The sequence below is a fragment of the Ovis aries genome, chromosome 2 (assembly GCF_016772045.2).
Source record: "Ovis aries strain OAR_USU_Benz2616 breed Rambouillet chromosome 2, ARS-UI_Ramb_v3.0, whole genome shotgun sequence".
Lineage (NCBI taxonomy): Eukaryota > Metazoa > Chordata > Mammalia > Artiodactyla > Bovidae > Ovis > Ovis aries.
The window spans coordinates 192,994,438-193,004,821 of record NC_056055.1 but is presented as its reverse complement, the minus strand read 5'-3'; positions in this window follow the sequence as shown (position 1 = coordinate 193,004,821).

Below are 10,384 nucleotides of genomic sequence, written 5' to 3'. Positions count from 1 at the left end.
AATACACAGAAATTCACAGAGTTGGGTAGAGAAGAGAGGGGTTAGTGAGGACACACAGGTGACCTGGTGGAGAAAAAGGAGAGTCCAAAGGGGGAGAGAGCAGTCAAGCCAGTAATCTCACTCTGAAGTAAAAATGGATACTGAAGATTGGGTTCTTAAAGGTGCAAAATTGATAATGAATACCAAAAAGCAAAGATTAAAAATCTTTTAATTTAGAGTAGAGTTTGGAATTTCAAAGATACAATATTAAAGAAAAGAAGGAAAAAAAGAGAAAAAAAACAAAGTCACAAAAATTAAAAAAGTATATATATATATGAAGTTTGCTTTTAAAAAATAGGGTCTTTTTTTTTGCAAAGTAATAGTAGGTTATAAAAGTGAAAATGAAAGGAATAAGAGAGGACTTAAAAATTAAGAAAATTAAAAGAAAAAGAAAGAATGATCATAAAAATAGTAAAAATATACCTAGGACTTTTTCTGGTGTTGTGGGTATTGCAGGGTCACTTCATTTTCGGATAGTTCCTTGGTCCGGCTTATATTTCTCAAGATCTGTAGGCTCCTTCCTATGTAGCCGGTACAAATGACAGGGTTTTAATCTATTGCACCTGTCACTTTCAAGGCAGTTCCCTCTGTTTTAGCTTCTGTTTGCTAGTCTCTTCAGTGTCTGATTTCTGCCCTGACACAAAGGGGGCGGTGGTGGACACCTTTTTTAGCCTCACTTGTTCAGTTGCGCTGTGGGGAGGGAGGGACATTGCAAACAAATAACACTGGTGTGTGCTCGCAGTGCCTCAGCCACACTGGGCCTGCCCCGACTCATGGCACGTGTACCTTTCCTGCCCACACTGCTCAGTCTCTAGGTTGCTCTACCGGGAACCATCCGAGGCTGGCCCTGGGCTGCATGCATCTCCCAGGTCTAAGCCGCTCAGGTTCAGGCACTCGGGTAGTCCTCAGAGGCACAGACTCAGTTGGGCCTGCGTTTTGTGCCCTTCCCAAGTCTGAGCAGCTCAGGTGATGAGGTGTTTGGTGAGTGCGGTTGCTGCAACTTATCGCCTCCCCCATCCCTGCCACTCGGTTTTCTGGGTGTACAACTGGTGGACCTTCCCAGGCAGATGTTGACTGTCCAGAACCCCAAGAAGTCTTAGTTAGCAAAGAAGCCTGCTTACAGTTTTGTAGATAATGTCTTTCTGGGGCTGCGATTGCCCCCTTCTGGCTCTGGCTGCCTGTCACCAGAGTGGGATGGTCTGCAGCCAGCTATCTGTTCAGTCCTTTGTTCTGTGCATGGGCCTGGCGGTGTCTTAGGTTAGGGCTGGCTTTTCGCGTGGTAGTTATCCCACAGTCTGGTTTGCTAGCCCAAGTTAGTTTGCTCAGATTGGGCTCGGGGCATTCAGACCAGATCCTTACTCCAAGCAGTGCAGCCCACGCCTCCCTGCCCAGCCCCCACTTGCTAGTGGCGGGTGCAGACGTCTGCGTTTCTTCTCCCCTAGGGGAGTTACCTTTGGGCATGGAATCTGTGGGTTTTAATTATTTATTTACTTTTCCTCCCTGTTATGTTGCCCTCTGTGCTTCCAAGGCTCACCACAGACTCAGGAGTGAAAGTGTTTCCTGGTGTTTGGAAACTTCTCTCTTTTTAGGACTCCCTTCCTGGGATGGAGCTCCGTCCCTACCTCTTTTGTCTCTTTTTTTGTCTTTTATATTTTTTCCTACCTCCTTTTGAAGACAATGGGCTGCTTTTCTGGGCACCTAATGTCCTCTGCCGGCATTCAGAAGTTGTTTTGTGGAATTTACTCAGCATTTAAATGTTCTTTTGATGAATTTGTGGGGGAGAAAGTGGTCTCCTCGTCCTATTCCTCCGCCATCTTTAGGCCACCTCCTCCATTGTATATTCTTGCCTCCTTTGTCAAACATAAGGTGTCCATAGGTGTGTGGATTTATCTGTGGGATTTCTATTTTGTTCCATTGACCTATATTTCTATCTTTGTGCCAGTACCATACTGTCTTGATGACTGTTGCTTTGTAGTATGGCCTGAAGTCAGGCAGGTTGATTCCTCCAGTTCATTCTTCTTTCTCAATTGCTTTGCCTATTCAAGGTATTTTGTATTTCCATACAAATTGTGAAATTATTTGTTCTAGTTATCTGAAAAATACCATTGGTAGTTTGATAGGGATTGCATTGAATCTATAGACTGCTTTGGGTAATAATCTCATTTTCACTATATTGATTCTTCTGACCCATGAACATGATATATTTCTCCATCTATTTGTGTCATCTTTGATTTCTTTCATCAGTGTTGTATAGTCTTCTATATATAGGTCTTTGGTTTCTTTAGGTAGATATATTCCTAAGTATTTTATTCTTTGCAATGGTGAATGTAATTGTTTCCTTAATTTCTATTTGCTCATTGTTAGTGTATAGGGACGCAAGGGATTTCTGTGTGTTGATTTCATATCCTGCAACTTTACTATATTCATTGATTAGCTCTAGTAATTTTCTGGTGGTGTCTTTAGGGTTTTCTATGTAGAGGATCATGTCATCTGCAAACAGTGAGAGTTTTACTTCTTTTCCAATTTGGATTCCTTTTATTTCTTTTTCTTCTCTGATGCTGTGGTTAAAACTTCCAAAACTATTTGAATAGTATTGGTGAGAGTGGGCATCCTTGTCTTGTTCCTTACTTTAGAGGAACTGCTTTCAGTTTTTCACCATTGAGAATAATTTTTTGCTGTGAGTTTATCATATATGGCTTTTATTATGTTGAGGTATGTTCCTTCTATGCCTGCTTTCTGGAAGGTTTTTTTTTCTTTAAAAAAATCATAAACAGATGTAGAATTTTGTCAAAGGCTTTCCTGCATCTATTGAGATAATCATATGATTTTTATCTTTCCACTTGTTAATGTGGTGTATCACATTGATTGATTTACAAATTTTGAAGAATCCTTTCATCCCTGGGATAAAGCCCATTTGGTCATGATGTATGGTCTTTTAAAAATGTTGTTGGATTCTGTTTGCTAGAATTATGTTAGAGAGTTTTGCATCTATGTTCATCAGTGATATTGGCCTGTAGTTTTCTTTTTTTGTGCCATCTTTGTCTGATTTTGGTATTAGGGTGATGGTGGCCTCATAGAATGAGTTTGGAAGTTTACCTTCCTCTGCAATTTCTGAAAGAGTTTGAGTAGGATAGGTGTTAGCTCTTCTCTAAATTTTTGGCAGAATTCATCTGTGAAGCCGTCTGGTCCTGGGCTTTTGTTTGTTGGAAGATTTCTGGTTACAGTTTCAATTTCTGTGCTTGTGATGGGTCTGTTAAGATTTTCTTTTTTTTCCAAGTTCAGTTCTGGAAAGTTATACTTTCCTAAGAATTTGTCCATTTCTTCCACGTTGTCCATTTTATTGGCATATAGTTGCTGACAGTAGTCTCATATGACCCTTTGTATTTCTGCTGTCTGTTTCTATTTCTCCATTTTCATTTCTAATTTTGTTGATTTGATTCTTCTCCCATTTTTCCTTGATGAGCCTGGCTAATGGTTTGTCTATAACTGAGGCAGAAAATAGGATAAGTGAGGTGGAAGATAGAATGGTGGAAAAAAATGAAGCAGAGAGGAAAAAAGAAAAAAGAATTAAAAGAATTGAGGACAACCTCAGAGATCTCTGGGACAATATTAAATGCCCAACATTCGAATCATAGGAGTCACAGAGGAAGAAGACAAAAAGAAAGACCATGAGAAAATACTTGAGGAGATAATAGTTGAAAACTTGCCTAAAATGGGGAAGGAAATAGCCAGCCAACTCCAAGAAATCACAGAGGAAAAAGACAAAAAGAAAGACCATGAGAAAATACTTGAGGAGATAATAGTTGAAAACTTCCCTAAAATGGGGAAGGAGATAGCCACCCAACTCCAAGAAACCACAGAGTCCCAAACAGGATAAACACAAGGTGAAACATCCCAAGACACATATTAATCAAATTAATGAAGATCAAACACAACAAACAAATATTAAAAGAAGCAAGGGAAAAACAACAAATAACTCACAAGGGGATCCCCATAAGGATAACAGCTGATATTTTAATAGAAACTGTTCAAGCCAGAAGGGAATGGCAGGACATACTTAAAGTGGTGAAAGAGAAAATCCTACAACCCAGATTACTGTACCCAGCAAAGATTTCATTCAAATATGAAGGAGAAATCAAAAGCTTTACAGACAAGCAAAAGCTGAGAGAATTCAGCACCACCAAACCAGCTCTTAAACAAATGCTAAAGGATCTTCTCTAGACAGGAAACACAGAAAACGTTTATAAACTCAAACCCAAAACAACAAAGTGATTGGCAATGGGATCATACTTATCAATAATTACCTTAAATGTAAATGGGTTGAATGCCCCAACCAAAAGACAAAGACTGGCTGAATGGATACAAATATAAGACCCCTACATATGCTGTCTACAAGAGACCCACCTCAAACCTAGGGACACACACAGACTGAAAGTGAAGGGCTGGAAAAAGATATTTCACACAAATGGAGACCAAAAGAAAGCAGGAGTAGCAATACTCATATCAGAGAAAATAGACTTTGAAATAAAGCCCATGAAAAGAGACAAAGAAGGACACTACATAGTGATCAAAGGAGTGACTGCTTTTTGAGCAGAGGTGATGAACATGTCCTGGGACAGATACACTCAGGGAGGGGACTACAGAGAAAGGGGGCTACATCTAGAAACAGCATAGTCAGCTCTGACAGTCCTCTTGAAACTGATCATCAGTGATCTGACCAGTGCCATCTTGGTTATTTTAGGTACAGTTAATGTTCAGTTAGGGTTAGCCAAAGCCTTTGACTGTGTGGATCACAATAAGCTGTGGAAAATTCTGAAAGAGATGGGAATACCAGACCACCTGACCTGCCTCTTGAGAAACCTGTATGCAAGTCAGGAAGCAACAGTTAGAACTGAACATAGAAAAACAGACTGGTTCCAAGCAGGAAAAGGAGTACGTCAAGGCTGTATATTGTCACCCTGCTTATTTAACTTATATGCAGAGTACATCACGAAAACTCTGGGCTGGAGGACGCACAAGCTTGAGAGAAATATCAATAACCTCAGATATGCAGATGACACCACCCTTATGGCAGAAAGTGAAGAAGAACTAAAGAGCCTCTTGATGAAAGTGGAAGAGGAGAGTGAAAAAGTTGGCTTAAAGCTCAACATTCAGAAAACTAAGATCATGGCATCTGGTCCCATCACTTCATGGCAAATAGATGGAGAAACAGTGGGAACAGTGGCTGACTTTATTTTTTGGGGTTCCAAAATCACTGCAGATGGTGATTGCAGCCATGGAATTAAAAGACGCTTACTCCTTGGAAGGACCAACCTAGATAGCATATTGGGAGAAGGCGATGGCAACCCACTCCAGTACTCTTGCCTGGAGAATCCCATGGGCAGAGGAGCTTGGTAGACTGCAGTCCATGGGGTCTCTAGGAGTCGGACATGGCTGAGCAACTTCACTTTTACTTTTCACTTCCATGCATTGGAGAAGGAAATGGCAACCCACTCCAGTGTTCTTGCCTGGAGAATCCCAGGGATGGGGGAGCCTGGTGGGCTGCCATCTATGAGGTCGCACAGAGTTGGACACAATGAAGTGACTTAACAGCAGCAGCAGCAGCAGCAGCAGCAGCAGCAGCAGCAGCAGCAGCAGCAGCAGCAGCAGCAGCAGACAGCATATTGAGAAGCAGAGACATTACTTTGTCAACAATGGTCCATCTAGTCAAGTCTATGGTTTTTCCATTAGTCATGTATGGATGTGAGAGGTGGATTATAAAGAAAGCTGAGCACAGAAGAATTGATGCTTTTGAACTGTGGTGTTGGAGAAGACTCTTGAGAGTCCCTTAAACTGCAAGGAGATCCAACCAGTCCATCCTAAAGGAAATCAGTCCTGGTGTTCATTAGAAGGACTGATGTTGAAGCTGAAACTCCAGTATTTTGGCCATCTGATGCCAAGAGCTGACTCATTTGAAAAGACACCAATGTTGGGAAAGATTGAAGGCAGAAGGAAAAGGGGACGACAGAGGATAAGATGGTTAGATGGTATCACCAACTCAATGGACATGAGTTTGGGTGGACTCTAGGAGTTTGTGATGGACAGGGAGGCCTGGCGTGCTGTGGTTCATGAGGTCCCAAATAGTCAGACACGACTGAGTGACTGAACTGTACTGAATTGAATGTTCAGTTCCATGACTGGTTTGTTTCCCTTTCTTGAGGCCAATTCTCTGAACTGTGGCAGCTTATATTGTGGCTACTATCTCATCAACATGTAGTTAATTAACTTCTTCCACATGGTGGCGATTTCAGTATATATAAGACAGCTCACAGGATATGGCTCAGAATATTATCTAATAGTCTTTGAGAAGAAGCTAAATGTCCTTGCCTATGCTTAATAATTACATTATTATTATTTGACTTCTTATGACTGTTTTCCTTTGTTTATGCATTTTATCACTTCTCTGATTAAACTTCTTTGGCTAAAGTTTTTCCACAGACAAAAGGCAGGATGAGGACATGGGGTTGGGGGCAAGGACCATAGAGATCCTACTCTGTTTCAGTGCTCTGTGATGACCTAGATGGGTGGGGTGGGAAGGTGGGAGGGATGTCCAAAGGGAGGAGATACTGGTGTACATATAACTGATTCACTTCCTTGTATAGCAGAAACAACATTGTATAGCTTTACAACTTCCTTGTATAGCTTTACAACATTGTAAAGCAACAGTATCCCCCCAAATCTTGAAATATGCCCGAATTTCAGAAATTATCACCATGGCCTGTGAAAATAATTTTTACTCTTAAAAATATGATTCTTATTTTTTATCTTTCTTTATAATTTATTCAACTTGGTATGATGTTTAAATAGACATCCTTGGTTATAAAAGATAGTTGTTTTAGATTTAGTCACTGAATTTGGGGTTCCCTCGTAGCTTAGTCAGTAAAGAATCTGCCTGCAATGCAGGAGACCTGGGTTTGATTCCTGGGTTGGGAAGATTCCCTGGAGAAGGAAATGACAACTCACTTCAGTATTCTTGCCTGGAGAATCCCATGGACAGAAGAGCCTGGCAAGCTACAGTCCATGGGGTTGCAAGAGGTGGACACAATGTAGCAACTAAACCACCACCAGCACTGAATTTGACAAGTTCATTTCAGTTCAGTTCAGTCGCTCAGCTGTGTCTGACTCTTTGCAACCCCATGAATCGCAGCACGCCACGGCCTCCTTGTCCATCACCAACTCCCGGAGTTCACCCAAACTCATGTCCATTGAGTCGGTGATGCCATCCAACCATCTCATCCTCTGTCATCACCTTCTCCTCCTGCACCCAACCCCTCCCAGCATCAGAGTCTTTTCCAATGAGTCAACTCTTTGCATGAGGTGGCCAAAGTACTGGAGTTTCAGCTTTAGCATCATTCCTTCCAAGGAACAACCAGGGCTGATCTTCTTTAGAATGGACTAGTTGGATCTCCTTGCAGCCCAAGGGATTCTCAGGCATCTTCTCCAACACCACAGTTCAAAAGCTTCAATTCTTCGGTGCTCAGCTTTCTTCACAGTCCAACTCTCACATCCATACATGACTACTGGAAAAACCATAGCCTTGACTAGATGGACCTCTGTTGGCAAAGTAATGTCTCTGCTTTTGAATATGCTATCTAGGTTGGTCATAACTTTTCTTCCAAGGAATAAGCGTCTTTTAATTTCATGGCTGCAGTCACCATCTGCAGTGATTCTGGAGCCCCCAAAAATGAAGTCTGATACTGTTTCCACTGTTTCCTCATCTAACAAACTAATCCTAAAATTCATATTGTAAAGTAAAGGAACAACATAGCCAGAGCAAGTTTAAAAATTAAGTAAGAGGAATAAGGGAGTAGCCTATGTTTATAATACATGAAGACTTTGTAAACCACACAAATTAGGAAAGCATGATATTTGCACAAAACAACAGACTATAAACAGATTAGGTTGTAGTTGCCCAGACTTTCCCTTTCTTGACCATCCCTTTAAATAATTCCCTCCTTCCATATAGCTCTAGCCCTTCAGTTTAGTTCAGTCGCTCAGTCATGTCTGACTCTTTGCAACCCCATGGACTGCAGCGTGCCACGCTTTCCTGTCCATCAACAATTCATGGAGCTTACTCAAACTCATGTGAATAGAGTCGGTGATGCCATCTAACCATCTCATACTTTGTAGTCCCCTTCTCCTCCTGCCTTCTATCTTTCCCAACATCAAGGTCTTTTCCAATTAGTCAGTTCTTTGCATCAGGTGGCCAAAGTATTGGAGTTTCAGCTTCAGCATCAGTTCTTCAAATGAATATTCAGGACTGATCTCCTTTAGAATGGACTGGTTGGATCTCCTTGCAGTCCAAGGGACTCTCAAGAGTCTTCTCCAACACCACAGTTCAAAAGCATCAATTGTTCAGCACTCAGCTTTCTTTATAGTCCAACTCTTACATCCATAGATGACTACTGGAAAAACCGTAGCTTTGACTAGATGGATCTTTGTTGGCAAAGTAATGTCTCTGCTTTTTAATATGCTTTTTAATTTTTAATAGGTTGGTTATAACTTTTCTTTCAAGGAGCAAGCATCTTTTAATTTCATGGCTACAGTCACCATCTGCAGTGATTTTGGAGCCCCCCAAAATAAAGTTGGTCACTGTTTCCATTGTTTCCCCATCTATTTGCCATGAAATGATGGTACCGTATGCTATGATCTTAGTTTTCTGAATGTTGAGTTTTAATCCCATTCTTTCACTCTCCTCTTTCACTTTCATCAAGAGGCTGTTTATTTCTTCTTCACTTTCTGCCATGAGGTGGTGTCATCTGCATATCTGAGCTTATTGATATTTCTCCCAGCAATCTTGATTCCAGCTTGTGATTCATCCAGCCCAGCATTTCACATGATGTACTCTGCATATAAGTTAAATAAGCAGGGTGACAATATACAGCCTTGACGTACTCCTTTCCCAATTTGGAACCAGTCTGTTTTTCCATATTCAGTTCTAACTGTTGCTTCTTGAGCTGCATACAGATTTCTCAGGAGGCAGGTCAGGTGGTCTGATATTCCCATTTCTTTCAGAATTTTCCACTGTTTATTGTGATCCACACAGTCAAAGCCCTTGGTGTAGTCAATAAAGCAGAAGTAGATGTTTTTCTGAAACTCTCCTGCTTTTCCAGTGGTCCAGTTGATGTTGGCAATTTGATCTCTGGCTCCTCTGCCTTTTCTCAATCCAACTTGAACTTCTGGAAGTTCTCGGTTCACATACTGTTGAAGCCTGGCTTGGAGAATTTTGAGCATTACTTTGCTAGCGTGTGAGATGAGTGCAGTTGTGCGGTAGTTTGAACATTGTCTGGCATTGCCTTTCTTTAGGTTTGGAATGAAAACTGACTTTTTCCAGGCCCATGGCCACTGGTGAGTTTTCCAAATTTGCTGGCATTTGAGTGCAGCACTTTAATAGCTTCATCTTATAGGATTTGAAATAGCTCAGCTGGAATTCCATCCCCTCTACTAGTTTTGTTCATAGTGATGCTCCCTAAGTCCCACTTGACTTCGCATTCCAGGATGTCTGGCTCTAGATAAATGATCACACCATCATGGTTATCTGAGTCATGAACATCTTTTTTTGTATAGTGGTTCCGTGTATTCTTGCCACCTGTTCTTAATATCTTCTGCTTCTTGTAGGTCCATACCATTTCTGTCCTTTATTGTGCCCCTCTTTGCATGAAATTTTCTCTTGGTATCTCTAATTTTCTTGAAGAGATCTCTAGTCTTTCCCATTTTATTGTCTTCCTCTATTTCTTTGCATGAATCACTGAAGAAGTCTGTCTTATCTCTCCTTGCTGTTCTTTGGAACTCTGCATTCAAATGGGTATATCTTTCCTTTTTGCCTTTGCCTTTAGCTTCTCTTCTTTTCTCAGCTATTTGTAAGGCCTCCTCAGACAACCATTTTGCCTTTTCCCATTTCTTTTTCTTGGGGATGGTCTTGATCACTGCCTCCTGTACAATGTCACAAACCTCCATCCATAGTTCTTTAGGCACTCTGTCTCTCAGATCTAATCCCTTGAATCTACTTGTCACTTCCACTGTATAGTCATACCCTGCTTTAATTTTTTCATGGCACAGCCATCAAATACTTATGTGTTCATACAGTTTTTTTTCATCATTACTATTGAATGTAAAGGTATTCCCTAATAAGTTTATTTCATAACAATAAAAGAGCCATCAAGAAAGCAGAACAATCTAAAATGTGTTAGCATCCAATAACAAAGCATCAAATACTTGGAGCAAAAGCTGATATAAAAAATGGAGAAATAGACAAATCCACAATTACAGGTATAGGTTTTAATACTTTTTTATATAACTGATTGTA